Source organism: Schistocerca nitens, chromosome 1, assembly GCF_023898315.1.
Source record: "Schistocerca nitens isolate TAMUIC-IGC-003100 chromosome 1, iqSchNite1.1, whole genome shotgun sequence".
Classification (NCBI taxonomy): Eukaryota; Metazoa; Arthropoda; class Insecta; order Orthoptera; family Acrididae; genus Schistocerca; species Schistocerca nitens.
The window spans coordinates 745,108,240-745,127,807 of NC_064614.1; the positions used below are offsets into that span (position 1 = coordinate 745,108,240).

The 19,568-nt window shown below is 40.7% G+C and overlaps 1 pseudogene; it reads right to left on the reverse strand.

Moving 5' to 3' along the window:
• Positions 1-18,747: 18,747 nt before the first annotated feature.
• Positions 18,748-18,865, reverse strand: LOC126210096 (5S ribosomal RNA; annotated as a pseudogene).
• Between the last annotated feature and the right edge of the window lie 703 nt (positions 18,866-19,568).

Below are 19,568 nucleotides of genomic sequence, written 5' to 3' on the forward strand. Positions count from 1 at the left end.
ACAAACTTATCATTCGAAATATTCGACATTAGCCCATGGAGAACCACAAGGGCTCAATTTTAGATACCTTCCTCTTCTTAGTTTTCATAAACGTCTTCCCTCTACATGTTGACTCTCCGAAACAGTCTTATTTTCAGACGACACCAGTGTATTGATTGGAGGTGAGAATGAAAACGCTCTTAGCTGTACGCTAAAGTCACAAATGAAAAGATGGTTTGTGAGGAATAAGCTACTGATAGACCCTCAAAAAGCAGTTGCCATACACTTCCAAAAACAGCAAAATAAAAATTCACTAAAACCAAATATGTCTGTGGAAAAAAAAATTAACATTGGCAATGAAACAAAATTTCTTGGCACTTACAAGACAATCTTAAATGGAATTCCCACATCACTTTCTTAAATTATAAACCCTCTGAAATGACCCAAGCAATGAGAATTATACGGAACAACATAAGGGCTGAAACATATAGAGCGGCGTATTATGCTCGCATACGTTCCCTTTTAAGATAAAGCATTACATTCTGGGGAAATTCCCCTCGCAGCGTAATAACTTTCCGGAAACAAAACATAGATTCTGAGTATAATGAATAATGTAAACAGTCGTAAATCATGTAAACCATTCTTTACAGAACTTAGGATCCTACCTCTACCATCTATCTACACTCCTGGAAATGGAAAAAAGAACACATTGACACCGGTGTGTCAGACCCACCATACTTGCTCCGGACACTGCGAGAGGGCTGTACAAGCAATGATCACACGCACGGCACAGCGGACACACCAGGAACCGCGGTGTTGGCCGTCGAATGGCGCTAGCTGCGCAGCATTTGTGCACCGCCGCCGTCAGTGTCAGCCAGTTTGCCGTGGCATACGGAGCTCCATCGCAGTCTTTAACACTGGTAGCATGCTGCGACAGCGTGGACGTGAACCGTATGTGCAGTTGACGGACTTTGAGCGAGGGCGTATAGTGGGCATGCGGGAGGCCGGGTGGACGTACCGCCGAATTGCTCAACACGTGGGGCGTGAGGTCTCCACAGTACATCGATGTTGTCGCCAGTGGTCGGCGGAAGGTGCACGTGCCCGTCGACCTGGGACCGGACCGCAGCGACGCACGGATGCACGCCAAGACCGTAGGATACTACGCAGTGCCGTAGGGGACCGCACCGCCACTTCCCAGCAAATTAGGGACACTGTTGCTCCTGGGGTATCGGCGAGGACCATTCGTAACCGTCTCCATGAAGCTGGGCTACGGTCCCGCACACCGTTAGGCCGTCTTCCGCTCACGCCCCAACATCGTGCAGCCCGCCTCCAGTGGTGTCGCGACAGGCGTGAATGGAGGGACGAATGGAGACGTGTCGTCTTCAGCGATGAGAGTCGCTTCTGCCTTGGTGCCAATGATGGTCGTATGCGTGTTTGGCGCCGTGCAGGTGAGCGCCACAATCAGGACTGCATACGACCGAGGCACACAGGGCAAACACCCGGCATCATGGTGTGGGGAGCGATCTCCTACACTGGCCGTACACCACTGGTGATCGTCGAGGGGACACTGAATAGTGCACGGTACATCCAAACCGTCATCGAACCCATCGTTCTACCATTCCTAGACCGGCAAGGGAACTTGCTGTTCCAACAGGACAATGCACGTCCGCATGTATCCCGTGCCACCCAACGTGCTCTAGAAGGTGTAAGTCAACTACCCTGGCCAGCAAGTGAAAGGTGGCTACACTGAGCCACAGCGCCAGAGATCGCTAGAGAGCATTGTTCCGCCGCCTCCACTGGCAGTGATTATTGAGATGTCGTGTGGGCAGTGCTTGTCCAGGACTCGTAGTAGTCAGTTCGTGTTCAGATGTGCTAGTAGGGAGTGCTTGCTGAGATGTGATACTGAAAAGTTCTTGTTGAGATGTGGTAATAGCGAGTCGGTGTGGAGATATATTGTAATGATTAGAGTGATTTTGGTCAATATATGAAGGTAACGAAACTTGATTTATTTTTCATTATTTCCATGTCGTAAATAATGCTTCATTACAGGTTCAGTCAACAAAGCATCTGGCTTGTGTTCTGGGATTAGAGTGTAATTCTGGTTTTCTTGAGTAATTATGGTATTTCTATTTCCTTTAATTAATTCAGTATAAATGATATTTAAAATTTCTTGTGTTGTTGAAGAAGAACCGTGCCAGATGCGTACGTTGAGTCATACTCCCACACACAGAACAGTTACACTTGTGCTTTGGTTTCGTAGGTTTTATAGTTGCTGGGGACTTAATTAATTAATTAATTGTGTTAATGAAAATTTCCATTTCATTCTTTGTTATTGTTCTAAGCAGTCAGATTGCGTAATAATACTAGTCAGGGCCAACCGTTTACGAGACTTCGTAAACGGACAGACAGCTACTAAAGCAAAAAATTAAAATTATTTGCATTCTATTTTAATTAAGCCCCCATGCACGTGGCGACCGCTGCTTCGGATCGTCCCTTGGAATTCTTCTGATTGTAAAAATAGTAGACAGTAGTATTGTTGTAGTAATTTGTAGTTTAGTAATTAGAGTCTGTTTTGCATGTGTAGATTTGGTAATTGTCATTCTTATAATGGTATTTTTTCTCTGAAATTGATTTGTTGTCTTGTATACGCGTTTGACGATTTAGTGCAATTATTTCAATTGTTCGTTAATCGTGTTTGAGGGAAACATTTCGAGTGAATGGTATTGTTGATGTGTAATTGTGTGTAATTTGATGTGCAATTGTGTGTAATTTCCGTACAGTGACGAGTTTTGTATGTTTTGTAAATGATTACGCGATCAATGAAAAAGACAAAAATTATGAATAGTGAGAAAGACGAAATTGTTAACATGGCGAACTCGCCAACACAGGACAACAGTATGATGAATAATGGAGTGGAAAACAATGTAATAAGTCGGGAAAATAGTCCGGAACCATTTCAAAATTTTTCTCAATCAGAAAATTCACAGAATAAGAGATTAACGACAGAAGATTCTGTAATAGTATCGAACACAGATAGCTTTACAGCTATGACGAAGGAAACTGGTTTTGCGAGAAATGTTAGGGGCGAAAAGAATTTCGAACCAGATCATACGGAACAGTTGATGAGTGCAATATTAAATTTGGGATCACAGTTACGATCTGAATTAAAAACAGAGATGGGAACTTTGGCAACACGGTTAGACTCACAAATGGAAACACGGATGGGAACAATGGAAACTCGGCTAGGATCTGAATTAAAAACAGTGGCAACACGTTTAGAAACAGAGTTGGAAACAATGGAAACACGGTTAGACTCACGAATAGGGACATGTTTCAAAAATATGAAAGATGAGTTAAAGAAAGAAATCAGAGAAGAAGCACAACCGATTTTGAATTCTCACAATAATAGATTAATTGCAGTAGAGATTAGACTAAGGGAACAGGATAGAGAACAGGAATAGAAAAGCAACTGAAATCACTCAACAGAGGAAAGTCCACTGGACCTGACGGGATACCAATTCGATTCTACACAGAGTACGCGAAAGAACTTGCCCCGCTCCTAACAGCCGTGTACCGCAAGTCTCTAGAGGAACGGAGGGTTCCAAATGATTGGAAAAGAGCACAGGTAGTCCCAGTCTTCAAGAAGGGTCGTCGAGCAGATGCGCAAAACTATAGACCTATATCTCTGACGTCGATCTGTTGTAGAATTTTAGAACATGTTTTTTGCTCGAGTATCATGTCGTTTTTGGAAACCCAGAATCTACTATGTAGGAATCAACATGGATTCCGGAAACAGCGATCGTGTGAGACCCAACTCGCGTTATTTGTTCATGAGACCCAGAAAATATTAGATACAGGCTCCCAGGTAGATGCTATTTTTCTTGACTTCCGGAAGGCGTTCGATACAGTTCCGCACTGTCGCCTGATAAACAAAGTAAGAGCCTACGGAATATCAGACCAGCTGTGTGGCTGGATTGAAGAGTTTTTAGCAAACAGAACACAGCATGTTGTTATCAATGGAGAGACATCTACAGACGTTAAAATAACCTCTGGCGTGCCACAGGGGAGTGTTATGGGACCATTGCTTTTCACAATATATATAAATGACCTAGTAGATAGTGTCGGAAGTTCCAGGCGGCTTTTCGCGGATGATGCTGTAGTATACAGAGAAGTTGCAGCATTAGAAAATTGTAGCGAAATGCAGGAAGATCTGCAGCGGATAGGCACTTGGTGCAGGGAGTGGTAACTGTCCCTTAACATAGACAAATGTAATGTATTGCGAATACATAGAAAGAAGGATCCTTTATTGTATGATTATATGATAGCGGAACAAACACTGGTAGCAGTTACTTCTGTAAAATATCTGGGAGTATGCGTGCGGAACGATTTGAAGTGGAATGATCATATAAAATTAATTGTTGGTAAGGCGGGTGCCAGGTTGAGATTCATTGGGAGAGTGCTTAGAAAATGTAGTCCATCAACAAAGGAGGTGGCTTACAAAACACTCGTTCGACCTATACTTGAGTATTGCTCATCAGTGTGGGATCAGTACCAGATCGGGTTGACGGAGGAGATAGAGAAGATCCAAAGAAGAGCGGCGCGTTTCGTCACAGGGTTATTTGGTACCCGTGATAGCGTTACGGAGATGTTTAGCAAACTCAAGTGGCAGACTCTGGAAGAGAGGCGCTCTGCATCGCGGTGTAGCTTGCTCGCCAGGTTTCGAGAGGGTGCGTTTCTGGATGAGGTATCGAGTATATTGCTTCCCCCTACTTATACCTCCCGAGGAGATCACGAATGTAAAATTAGAGAGATTAGAGCGCGCACGGAGGCTTTCAGACAGTCGTTCTTCCCGCGAACCATACGCGACTGGAACAGGAAAGAGAGGTAATGACAGTGGCACGTAAAGTGCCCTCCGCCACACACCGTTGGGTGGCTTGCGGAGTATGAATGTAGATGTAGATGTAGATGTAGAAAGAGATCGCGTGATAGTACAAAAATTTTCAGAGTTAAATTTACAACGTGCACACGACAAGAAAGAAATATTTGAGAGAATCGAGGAATCCGTACCAAATGACAGAATAAATAATCTAACACAACAATATGAACAGTTATCTACCAAATGTGTCAACACTGAAACCCGAGTCGCGACACTTACGGAAGACGTAAATAAACAGAAAGAAAAAAATAGGTGACTTATCGGAAAGAGTTGAGGAGATTTCAGATAAACTGACAAATCTTAGTTTACATGGGGACAGAGATTCAGATGATACAGCACCATTGCCATTTGCAGAAACCGAAGAGTATCAGAACATAAATAAGCATGTTGAAAATCAGGGAAAATTTAATGAACGCGTGAAAAGGGAATTTGAGGCATTAAAAAAGCAAGTCAAACAAATTGAAGGCGAAATCGTAGGAAAAGACGGCAAAGGAAATTTAGAATCGCAGATACCAGAGGGGTTTGAAGAAAATAATTTGTTTCATTTACGGGACGCAACAAGAGAGCGCCAGGCGCGCGAAGTTGACAATAATCGACATTCAAACTGGGACAGACGCGGTAGGTCTTTGTCGCCACGAGGCGAAAACTTTGACTATAAACACTTTTTGACTGTTCGGAAATTTAAGATCTTCCGTAATTCTAAGAATGACATACATCCATGTGCATGGTTAGATCAATTTACGTACGCACTCCCACCAAATTGGCCACTAAGTCACAAACTGGAATTTATGTGTGGATATTTAGAAAACGAACCGGCGACGCGGATGCGCGCACTCATTAGGGATTGTAATAACCTAAATGATTTTTATCATGCATTTCTATCGGCATATTGGTCCGAAAACACGCAAGACAGAGTCAAACACAGTCTTATTATGCAGCGTAATTTCAAACAGTCTGAGTTCCGCACGGCAGCGGAATATTTTGAAGACATGATTCGAAAGAATCAGTTCCTTTCCAACCCTTATAGCCCGACTGAATTAATTCGCATTTGTTTAACTAAGCTGCCACCATCCATAAGACAAATTGCTTTAGCTGGAAGATGTAAAGACGACATTGAGACTTTTAAGACTTTGTTACAAGAACTTGAGTATGACAACGACGACGGGACTTCTTGTAACTTTTTCAGTAACAGTAATTACAATAGATTTTCAGAGAAAAGGGATAGTGATCGGAACGGGCGTTATATGGGTAATTTTGAGAATGACAGACGTAACAGACAGGACAATAGATACCAGCCTTATGACAATAACAGACGTTCTAACAGAAATTACACAGACAATTATAATAACGGTAATTCGTACCGGAATGATCATTCATACGGAAACAGTAATCGGTATCATCAAGACAGAAATTATCCATACAGTAATAGAAATTCTTACTACAGAAATAACCAGGGTAGTAGGTCTAACAATAATTTCAGAAGTGACAGTCGAAATTATACAAGAAGTAGTTATGCAGACAGACAGGAAAACAGAAATTTTAATAACAGACACAACCAAGAATTTGCATCTAACAGACAGGAAGGACCTAACTGGCATCCTCCGCGTGACAGAAATTCAGAGAGACAAGTGGAAATAGTAGAAATTGATCCGCGAAATGTCGGAAATAATCAAAGACGTGACGCAAACAATCGACAATGACTAGCAGCTTCGGCTTCTGGCAGCAATATAGACGGTTCAGAAAGTAATGACACTACGACTTTACACTACGTACGCCTGGAAGACATGAGAGACATTTTGTTAGACGAAAAGGAAAATAATGTAGACGCATTTTTACATCCTGTTATTGAAGTATGTGTGGGTAAGAATAAGTTCACTGCAGTTTTAGATTGTGGGAGCCCATTGAACGTCATTAGTGAATCAGTTTTTCGTATATGTGAAAGAACTATTGCCTGTCCTGTGTTACCTATTTTTAAAACTACAATTCGAGGAGCGATTTCTGGAAAAGGTGTGGAAGTTAAACAACAGACCAACCTAAATTTCATTTGTCAAGGATACGAATTGTCTGCTAATTTTATTATTGTTCCATTACTCAGTACACAGATTATATTAGGTATGGAGTTTCTTAACACACATAAGGCAATTTTGAACTTTAAAGAAGGAAGTGTGAATTTGACTGTTGCCGGAATGCCGAAATGTTTGAAATTTTTCGAGTGTTTAGCAAGATCTGATTAAGATACAAAATGTTTAAGGTTTCTTACTTCTGATGTTTTCGTTGAGCATTATGACGACAGTGTGTTTATTCATGACAATGACAATAGATACAGAGACGCGATGGAGGATATAATTAGTAGCGAAGAATTAATTAATGAAAAGGTTAAGAAAGCTGAAGTGCCAGATGACGTTGCAAAAGAAGAGCTGCACCACATTTTGACTTCACATGCTACAGTGTTGAGTCATCACACAGGAACTATACAAGGCTTGCAATATTTATTTAAAGTAAAAGAACACACACCATTTCGCGGGAAAACGTACGCTATTCCTTTGGCTTACAGAGACAAGGTTAAGAATGAACTTCAATACATGTTAGATCAGGGCATTATTGAGCCAGCAGTCAGCCCTTATACCAGCCCATTACACGTTGTTCTTAAAAAGGATGGGTCAATTCGTTTGGTTCTGGATTCCAGACAGATAAATAATATTATTATTCCTGAAACTGACCGTCCACAAAATTTAGATGAACTTCTTCAACATTTCCATGGAATTAAAGTTTTATCCACGATTGATATGCGCGCAAGTTTTTGGCAAATAGAACTCCACCCTGATTGTAGAAAATATACTGCCTTTTTAGCCTTTGGTAACTGTTACCAGTTTCGGAAATTACCGTTTGGACTTACTGTATCTTCTGCAGCATTCATTCGTAGCTTAAATGAAATTTTACCTGTTTATCTTCGTGACAATATTACTTCATATGTTGACGATATTCTTATTGCTAAACGTTCTTGGAGTGATCACAACAAAATTTTGGATTCATTATTACGTATTTTTGCAAGAGTTGGCATGACAGTGAACTTGGAAAAATCTGAATTTGGTCGTTCTCAGGTGAAATTTCTAGGTCACATTATTTCTACAGAAGGTGTTCTCCCTGATCCAGAGAAACTAGACGCTATTCGTAATTATGCTGTTCCTACCACAAAACGTGATGTTCGTAGTTTCCTTGGTGTCTGTAATTTTCTTAGACGCTTTGTTAGATTGGACAATTTGGCTACACCTCGTTTATGTGAACTATCTGGAAAGAATTCTAATTGGTGTTGGGATGAGGAAGCTCAGTCAGAATTTGAACAACTTCGTGATGCTTTAGTTGCTGCTGCACTTCTTTCACATCCGGATTTATCTAAAGATTTTTGTTTGGCGACGGACTCATCATACAAAGGCCTAGGTGCACATTTATTTCAAGAGATAGAAGAAAACGGCGTTGTAGTACAGAAGACTATTGCATTTGGAAGTCGTGTTCTCTCTAAATCAGAAAAGAATTATTCGATAACGGAACTTGAAGCTTTGGCTGTTGTATGGGCTTTCACAAAATTTCGCACATTTTTGTTTGGCAGACATACTAAGGTTTACACCGATCATCGAGCTCTGGAATTTCTTATGTCGACAAAATTAACTCATGGAAGATTGTCACGATGGGCGCTGTACCTACAGGAATTTGATTTTAGTATTGTTTACATACAGGGATCTTCAAATATTGTTGCTGATGCTTTATCACGTGCACCTATGGGTTTGAAACAAAGTGCTGAAGAGGACTGCAAAGAAAACCATTATTGTTTGATGTACATTCAAGGTGTTGCGTTTGAGAACTTTATTTCATCTTCGCTCCAGGACATCGCTAAGGAGCAAAATAAGGATCCAATCTGGAAGGACATTAAGGAGAAGTGGAGGAGAAAGGAAAGCGTAGCGATTAGACAGCATTATTTAGTTCGCAATGACATTCTTTTTAACGAAAATCGGTCGACAACTCTGTTTGGTTAGTTTGTATTCCTGATGAGTGGGTTAATAAGCTGATTTGGTATACGCATTTCAGTTATGCACACTTTGGTCCCAGAAAATGCTTTCATAAATTACGGGAAAATTGCTACTTCAGTAATATGGAAAAACGTATTCGATCTGTTCTTGCCAAATGCAAATTATGTCAACAGGCTAAGCCGCCAACTGTTTCTCACTGAGCACCGTTGTTTCCTATCATTCCAGCGAAATTAAAGGAGATGGCTGCAGTCGATTTGTTCGGTCCAGTGGTTCGTTCTACTAATGGTTTTGCCTACATTTTTGTAGCAGTAGAATTGACATCAAAATATGTGTGTTTTACACCGTTACGCAAAGCAACAGCTCGTTCAGTATCTAACGCTTTCATCAAACATTTTCTTAAAGAAGTTGGTCATGTTGATAAGGTTATATCAGATAACGGATCACAGTTTCGCTCTAAAATTTGGCTTCGTACTCTACGGCGTCGTAAAATTAAACCAATTTTCATTTCACTTTTTCACCCCCAGTCTTACGCTTCAGAAAGATGGATGAAAGAAATTAATAAATTGTGTCGTCATTATTGTCATCAGAATCACAGAACGTGGGATCAGTATCTTCATATTTTTCAAAACATTCTGAATGAACTTCCTAATGACTCAACTTCTTTACCGCCTATACTGATATTAAAAAATAAAGTACCAACAAATCGCATTTCTGAAATCGTCCCTTTTCCGCCTTCACGGAAACTGCGGCATTCTGAAGTTGTCAACCTGGCTCTACGAAATATTGCGTCTGCGGCTGCAAGAAGAGAGAAATCAGCTAAACGTCCTGGTCGTTTAAAAATTTTGTCAGTTGGTCAAAAGGTGTTAATTAAGTTCAAATGGCTCTGAGCACTATGCGACTTAACTTCTGCGGTCATGAGTCGCCTAGAACTTAGAAACTAATTAAACCTAACTAACCTAAGGACATCACACACATCCATGCCCGAGGCAGGATTCGAACCTGCGACCGTAGCGGCCTCGCGGTTCCAGACTGTAGCGCCTTTAACCGCTTGGCCACCACGGCCGGCGTTAATTAAGTCTCATCGTTTGTCTCATAAAGGAAAAGGCTTATGTCGCAAATTTTTTCTGCTTTATAACGGTCCATATAGGATTCGCAAAATTATTCATGATAACACTGTTGAAGTAGAAACTCTTAAATCTCGACGCTCTAAGGGAATACATCACATATCTAACGTTAAAATTTTTGTGGAATGACATACTTTAGAGAAACTAACAGCTACATGTAAACATGCGGAGAATACAAGGATACCGCGCCGTGTTCCGGCGGCGGCGCGTACTCAAAGCAACAGTGAAGTCTGCGCGCCGCACAAGGCTGTCGTTAACCGCAAACAATTGCTTCCTACGTCACGCGCCTACAGCTGATCGAGCGCTCAGTGCGAATGCACTGACAGACGTAAACAAATACTCAGTCTAATTTCTCGGATTAAATTCAGTATAAAGCTATGGTGACTTTATAAATTATGTTATTAACGTTCAGTATTTTTCAGGATACGGTTGTGTAAAATATTTAAGACCTTCAGGTAAATTCTGTGTGTGTCCGACGTTAAGACGACTTGCTATGGAAAAAATTCCAGGAAGAATGTAATTTCAAAAAAAAAAAAAAAGGAAAAAAACCAAAAAGGTAACGATTAATTGAGTTTATTTTTCAGGTAACATATTTCCACTTAGGTACGTACTTTAGACGTGATTTGCTGCTCGCGATTACGTGATTCATACTTTGTGCTGAATTTCATGTACTATGAATTTACTTGTGAAGCGATGTGCTTGCGTACATTAACTGATTTTGACAATGAGTGATTAATGAACCAGGTTGGTACTTATGTATATTATGCATCGCTTGGCTGCACTGCCTTTTCACTGATGTCATATTTTTTATTATGTGCCTGCTGTGCTTATTTATTTAAATTGTAATTATCAACTGATTAATTGTGCTGACTGTGGTTATGTATGTAAGCTATATTTTGTGATTTATCTGCTTGCGCCTACATGTTTACTTATTAAGATTACATATGGACATATAATTGCTTATGTTATGATGCTAATGACTTGTTTATTACGTAAGATATATGTTTGCTGCTGTGCGTATGGATTGCATATTTACACACCTCTGTTTTGTTGTCATAAGTACTCTTTAATTTGGTGTATAGAAATGCTGATATACTGTGTACGAACATAGAGTTTAGGTTACACTGTGGTATTAGTTACAGATTGTTCGCTTGGCAGAGCCTCGTTGTAAGAATTGTGCTGCATCCACTTGTTGACATTCTGTTCACTACTGGTATATTTACTCGCTATCGCATGTTTTGCTTACGCTCAGCGCCTTCTATTTTAAGATAAGAAAATGAACTGCTATAATGCTACGAACGACATTAGTACAAGAAACTTCATAGAAGTCACATGAGCTGGAGGTTTTATGGAAGCTGTATAAATTTATGCTAATAGAAAGGAAGCTAACGACATGACATACCAACACTAGGTTAGACCATTGACAGTTATTACACTGCATTTTTCGTGAGCAATTGAAATAGGAAGTGACACTTGACACAAGAAATACTCCACATGTTTGCTTCTGTTTGCCATAATTTTTGAAGTGGTGTACACACTGAAATATTATGATCATTAACACTTCGTAATCGTACTTACTTACTGAAAGTTATTCAAACTAAAGGCTGTTAGAGGTCATGTATGCATTTCTTTTATTTAATGATGGACAAGGTAACCAAAAAGTATCTTATTATTTATAATGAGTAAAAGATTTGAGTCAGATGGATTACACAGAGGTTGTGTGTTGACATTGTGTCTTCGGATTGTATGGGATGCTGAACTGAAGTTTGCACTAGAATTTTGTCTGTACTTGTTCGAGGAGACTGACTAGAGGAAAGAGTTGTTATGGAAGTGAAATGATATTGGTGCTGAGGTTCATATATCGACGTAGTGAAGAGGTATTATTGAAGTATTAAGATTAAGTGATGATTATTGGAGTTTTCGTGGACAAGAGGTAAGGTAAATGATATTGATGATAAGGTTTATATGTATCGACGTATTGAAGAGGTATTAGTGAAGTATTGAGATTATGCTGATGATTATTGGAGTTTTGGTGGATAAGAGGTAAAGTAAGTGAGGAGCATATTTTTTTGTGGTCCATATGGAACAAGGAGGATGAAGATGGCAGACTAGAACACTAAAGTGGAAGGAAGATTGTCTACACACACACTTTGTCAAATCACTAAGCAGTATATACTTTTTTTTGAGAGAGGAAGCATTTGCATATCTTGGTACACTGACAGTTGTTCAGCAACCGTACATTTTGATCTGGCTTGGCAAACATTGGTCTTGACATGATGACTATGACGTTGACTTAACTATTATTGACTGTTATACATTGCTGCCACTACTACTTGGTACACATGATGAACATCAAATCTTGGACAGAGTTACATTTACACAGTTAACACTATTCAATTACACAGTAGTACTTAATGTGGATGAAAGATGAGTGAGTGTGTTTTCCTTTCCTAATCCTACCCACCTATCTCCTAAATATTATTTTATTTGTTGGTAGTGGCTTGCACTGACACCCATAAATATTATAGGTTTACTGGTATTTGTGTATTGTAATAGTTAATAGGACAATTATCTGATATCATTTGTGTGTTTGTTATGATTTCTATGTTTAGTGTAAAAGCATTGTATGTGTATTCAAACTATTGTTCATGCCTGAACTGTCTGATTAGTGATGGTGCTGCACTTTTCAACATGATGTGTGACAATTAGTCATGTTTAATTTCTGCTGATGAACTGTGTGATCAGTGATTGTAAAAATTATGGACTGTTACTTGTACCTTTTCTACATGATTGGTGCCACTAGGACATGTTTAATTTCTGCTTATAAACTCTCATGAACAGTGTGATCAGTGATACTGAATTTTATGGAACTGCTTCTGCTGAGAAATGTGACTTGTTGCTGTGTGTACCTGCTCAACATTGCTGGGTACCACTGATGGACTGCTTCTACTGAAATGATATTGCTTCTTGCTGTCTGCACCTGGTCAACATTACTGGGTGCCACTGATGGACTGCTTCTACTGAAATGGTGTTACTTGTTGGTGTCTGCACCTGCTCAACATTGCTGGGTGCCACTGATGGACTGCTTCTACTGAAATGGTGTTACTTGTTGGTGTCTGCACCTGCTCAACATTGCTGGGTGCCACTGATGGACTGCTTCTACTGAAATGATGTCACCTGTTGCTTTGTGCATCTGCTCAACATTGCTGGTGCCACTAATGGAACTGCTTATACTGAAATGGTGTTACTTGTTGGTGTCTGCACCTGCTCAACGTTGCTGGGTGCCACTGATGGACTGCTTCTACTGAAAAGATGTCACCCGTTGCTGTGTGCACCTGCTCAACATTGCTGGTGCCACTAATGGAACTGCTTATACTGAAATGGTGTTACTTGTTGGTGTCTGCACCTATTCAACATTACTGGGTGCCACTGATGGACTGTTTCTATTGAAAAAATGTTACTTGTTGGTTTTTGCACCTGTTGACCATTGTTGGGTGCTACTGCTGGAACTGTCAACTGCTTATTCTTGAGCTATGGAAAGCGTTTATGTGAATATTTGTATAAACTGATTTTTTGTGTATTACTGGTTGTGAAAAGTTATGAGACTCTTACCTGCACATATTCGTCATTGCTGACGCTATTGATTGAATTGTTTAACCACATAGTACTTGTGTAAACTATTATGTAAAGTCACATGTATGAAAGAATTTGTATTGCTTACTGTATTCTATATAATAGGTTATTGAAAGGTCAGTGCAAAGCCAAAATTTTATCTAGTTATATGATATTTACGTATTAATATTATCTTTTATTTTTGTCTGTATTTTTTTGACGAATTTGGTGGTATTTTCACCACCAATGCTGGCAAAAATACCATCAAATTCTAGCCGTGGAGGAAGGGCATATGAAAGGTGGCTACACTGAGCCACAGCGCCAGAGATCGCTAGAGAGCATTGTTCCGCCGCCTCCACTGGCAGTGATTATTGAGATGTCGTGTGGGCAGTGCTTGTCCAGGACTCGTAGTAGTCAGTTCGTGTTCAGATGTGCTAGTAGGGAGTGCTTGCTGAGATGTGATACTGAAAAGTTCTTGTTGAGATGTGGTAATAGCGAGTCGGTGTGGAGATATATTGTAATGATTAGAGTGATTTTGGTCAGTATATGAAGGTAACGAAACTTGATTTATTTTTCATTATTTCCATGTCGTAAATAATGCTTCATTACAGGTTCAGTCAACAAAGCATCTGGCTTGTGTTCTGGGATTAGAGTGTAATTCTGGTTTTCTTGAGTAATTATGGTATTTCTATTTCCTTTAATTAATTCAGTATAAATGATATTTAAAATTTCTTGTGTTGTTGAAGAAGAACCGTGCCAGATGCGTACGTTGAGTCATACTCCCACACACAGAACAGTTACACTTGTGCTTTGGTTTCGTAGGTTTTATAGTTGCTGGGGACTTAATTAATTAATTAATTGTGTTAATGAAAATTTCCATTTCATTCTTTGTTATTGTTCTAAGCAGTCAGATTGCGTAATAATACTAGTCAGGGCCAACCGTTTACGAGACTTCGTAAACGGACAGACAGCTACTAAAGCAAAAAATTAAAATTATTTGCATTCTATTTTAATTAAGCCCCCATGCACAAGATCTCCGGATCTGTCGCCCATTGAGCATGTTTGGGACTGGATGAAGCGTCGTCTCACACGGTCTGCACGTCCAGCACGAACGCTGGTCCAACTGAGGCGCCAGGTGGAAATGGCATGGCAAGCCGTTCCACAGGACTACATCCAGCATCTCTACGATCGTCTCCATGGGAGAATAGCAGCCTGCATTGCTGCGAAAGGTGGATATACGCTGTACTAGTGCCGACATTGTGCATGCTCTGTTGCCTGTGTCTATGTGCCTGTGGTTCTGTCAGTGTGATCATGTGATGTATCTGACCCCAGGAATGTGTCAATAAAGTTTCCCCTTCCTGGGACAATGAATTCACGGTGTTCTTATTTCAATTTCCAGGAGTGTATATACTTGAGGTTATCATGTATGCAAAAACGATCATGTTAAATAAGGAGGAGGTATTTATTCAAAATAAAACCGTACACGAATACCATACAAGATCAACTAGTGACATACACAGAAATCATTGTTATACCATCCTGTGGAGGAAAAGTGTATATCACTCAGGATCACAATTGTGTGTAGGCAGCCAAGTCACTTAAAAAAGCTGTAACTTTATTTCATCTGGAAAACAGTTTTTACTCAGTAGCACAATTGGCGCGGCTACTCCCATCGCAGGTACGAGTCCTCCCTCGGGCATGGGTGTGTGTGTGTTGTTCTTAGCCTACGTTAGTTTAAGAAGTGTGTAAGTCTAGGGACCAATGACCTCAGCAGTTTGGTCCATTAGAAGTTCACACACGCACACACATACATACACACACACACACACACACACACACACACACACACACACACACACGCACGCAGTAGCACAGTATCTTGAAAACTGGCTTTGTAAATATAGTGCACATCTGATGCCAAGAAGCTCTCTTCTGGAAAATACGTACATAAAACTACTGAAAAATAAGAGTACAAAGTGTCAAATTGCATGAAGTGTATTGTATTGCATTGTATTATGCACTGAAGCGCCGAAAAAACTGGTATAGGCATGCGTATTCAAAAACAGAGATATGTAAACAGGCAGAATACGGCGTTGCGGTCGGTAACGCCTATATGGGACGACAAGTGTCTGATGCAGTTGTTAGCTCGGTTATTACTGATAAAATGGCAGGTTATCAATATTTAAGTGAGTTTGAATGTGGTGCTATAGTAGGCGCACGAGCGATGGGACTCAGCAACTCCGAGGTAGCGATGAAGTGGTGATTTCCCCGTACCACCATTTCACGAGTGTACCGTGAATATGAGGAATCCGGTAAAACATCAAATCTCTGACATCGCTGCGGCCGGAAAAAGATCCTGCAGGAACAAGGTCAACGACGCCTGAAGCAAATCGTTCAACGTGACAGGTGTGCAACCGTTCCGCAAATTGCTGCAGATTTCAATGCTGGGCCATCAACAAGTGTCCGCGTGTGAACCATTCGACAAAACATCATCATGGATATGTGTTTCCGAAACCGAAAGCCCACTCGTGGACTCTTGGTGACCGCACGACACAAAGCTTTACGCCTCGTCTAGGCCCGTCAACACCGACATTGGACTGTTCATGACTGGAAACATATAGCCTTTTCGGAAAAGTCTCGTTTCAAACTGTATCGAGCGGACGGACGTTTACGGGTAAGGAGACAACCTCATGAATCCATGGACCCTGCATGTCAGCAGGGGACTGTTTAAGTTGGTGGAGGCTCTGTAACGGTGTGGGGCGTGTGCAGTTGGAGTGATATGGGAACCCTGACACGTCTAAATACGACTCTGACAGGTGGCACGTACGTAAGCATCCTGTCTGATCACCTGCATTCATTCATGTCCATTGTGCGGCGGACTTGGGCAATTCCAGCAGGACAATGCGACCACGCACACGTCCAGAACTGCTACAGAGTGGCTCCAGGAACTCTCTTGTGCGTTTAAACACTCCCGCTGCCACCAAAATCCCCAGACAGGAACATTGTTGAGCATATCTGGAACGCCTTGAAAAGTGATGTTCAGAAGAGATCTCCACCCCCTCGTACTCTTACGAATTTATGGACAGCCCTGCAGGATTCATGGTAACGATTCCCTCCAGCGCTACTTCAGACATTAGAAGAGTGCATGCCACGTCGTGTTGCGGCACTTCTTAGTGCTCGCGGGGGCCCTACGCGATGTTAGGCGGGTGTACCAGTTTCCTTGGCTCTTCAGTCGACGTTAAACATATCCCGCTTAATAAAAGAAAATTATGTAAAATGCCCATGTTAAGATTTTTCTCTGTTGTAAAATCTGTAACTCTATATCTTCTGGAAAAGTGTTTTTGTTCAGTATTATTGTTTCTTGCAAACTGAATTTTGTAAATATGCTGCACAACTGGTGCCAAGAAGCTTTCTCTTGGAAAATATATGTATACGAGAAAATATAAGTGTCAAACTGCATTAAGTGTATTGATTTGCGCTGTATTAAGTGTTAAGCAAAATAAAATTTAGTAAAATGGTCATGTAAAGAATTTTCATATTGTAAAATATGCTTAGACAGACATCATAAAAATGACCTTAGCAAATAATATTCGGTGTAACTATGTTTAAATTAATAAAATTTTGTTCAACATCCATGGTGTAATATATGTACTTAAAGATTTCAAGACGTAAATAAATAAATAACAAAAGAGACAAAGCCACGCTCACAGTATTCTGGGATGATCAAGATGTGGGACATTTGGAATTCATGCCCAAAGGCACCACCATCAACTCTACAAAGTGCTGCGAAATCTTCAGAATACTGTAAGAATGAATTCAAAGGGCTCTTCCACACATTGAACCTCCACTCCTTCAGCCTGACAATACCAGATAACACACGAACGATGGGACATCTGCAAGAATCCAACGCCTTGGGTTCACTTTCATCGATCATCCTCCACACTATCCCCACTTGTCCTCATCCGATTTTCATCTGTTTCCAAAACTTAAAGAATACATTAGAGGACTTCACTTTGACAGTGATGAAGCGCTGCCAAGTACAGGTGATGATGTGGCACCGTCAACGCGGTCAAAGATTCGACAGGGGCGGTATCAACTAATTGATCTCTCATTGGGAGAAATATGTTTGTCGGCATGGTGACTACGTTGAGAAATAAATATGTAGACATGAAGAATAAAAATGTAGAATGTTAATAAACTTTGTTTTATTCGAAAAGCTTTAAGAGTTTTCACATAAAAAATTCAGCGGCATTAATTTGCAGTATGCCCTCGTAAATAATACAGGACGAGGATAAAATCTTTCAAGCGATATAAAAAAAAAAATTCTACGCAGCTATACTAGATGAAGCTCCTTGGTTTACCGTAAATGGTAGCTTATCGATAACGATAATGGTAACAACGTATCACATTCTTGTCAGGCACATTCTTCCTCCACTGTTGGGTGATGTGCCACTACAGATTCGTCAAGTAATGTAGCTGCGTTACGACGAAACCAACTGACGTGGCATAAAAAAGGAAAAAAAAGCTACTCCTTATCTCGGCGATGGATAATGTACAAATGTTTTCAAGTGACGGGAAGTTGAAAATAAAATTAAAAACACAGCTGCCGTTAGAGTATACGCAGTGTAAAAATTTGGAAGCAGTTACGTGTGGCGTTTCAATAAAACAAGTTAAAATAACAGAAAAAAGAGCGAGAGAAACTGGCAGTTGTTGTTCCACAAGCATAGTGGATAAGAACGACGGAAGAGATAGGCGTTCACAATAACAGTAAATGATGACTGACAGTGACATTATCTTGAAGCTTTCCACTTGCCTTACTTCGAGTTTAAGACCAAACTGTGCACTTAAAAACTAAAACTAAACTCCGTCCGAACAGGCCTTCGAAGGCCCAACAGTACCGACTGGCCGCCGTGCCATCCTCAGACTACAGGCGTCACTGGATGCGGATATGGAGGAACCTGTGGTCAGCACATGGCTCTCCCGGCCGTATGTCAGTTTACGAGACCGGAGGCGCTACTTCTCAATCAAGTAGCTCCTCAGTTTGCCTCACAAGGGCTGAGTGCACCCCGCTTGCCAACAGCGCTCGGCAGACCGGATGGTCACCCATCCAAGTGCTTGCCCAGCCCGACAGCGCTTAACTTTGGTGATCTGACGGGAACCGGTGTTACCACTGCGGCAAGGCCGTTGGCAGTGTACTTCATGCTTAGACTATAATTTGCATTCAGAGAACATAGGAGAATAGAGTTCGTGATGAACAGCGAGGTTCTGTTATTTTTTGAGACGAGAGAACCGAGAAATTTGAAAATCTAAATTGGAACAAGTGAGGTAAAATACTCTTCAGCGAAGGAATGTTTAAAGAATTGGCAAATTGTTCCGACAGAAGGAAAGAAAGAAACATTCTGAATTAACGTGTTTGAACCACGACATTTTAAACGAACAGAAATGTAGATGGTGATAAAATTGAGGAGAAAGAAAGAAAAAAGCTACCGATTGTTAAAGTTTTATGTCTCCTTGACAGCAAGGTAGTTAAACATAGAGCACTGTCTTTAATTTCACAGGTTGGGCAAGGAATTGACCATTTCCAAATAGAAGGTGCATCCTGGTAATGAAGCGAGAGATCTGGGGAGCCATTTAGCAACTTCAATCCAGACCTGCCCACATATGAATAGTAGTTTAACCACTTTGTCTACTCACATTGCAGCAAGGATACGTTGAGAGCTCAGAGACTGAAGGAACAGTAAACTAGTCAAAATGACAAAATTCGAACTGTGCAGGCACTGTCGTATAAGATCCTTGAGAACATATTATCAGCAACATACACTGCTTGCTGTGGTGTGAGATAATAAGGATTTTTTGAAAATAAAGTAGTAATTCGAAATAAAAGTGTCATGC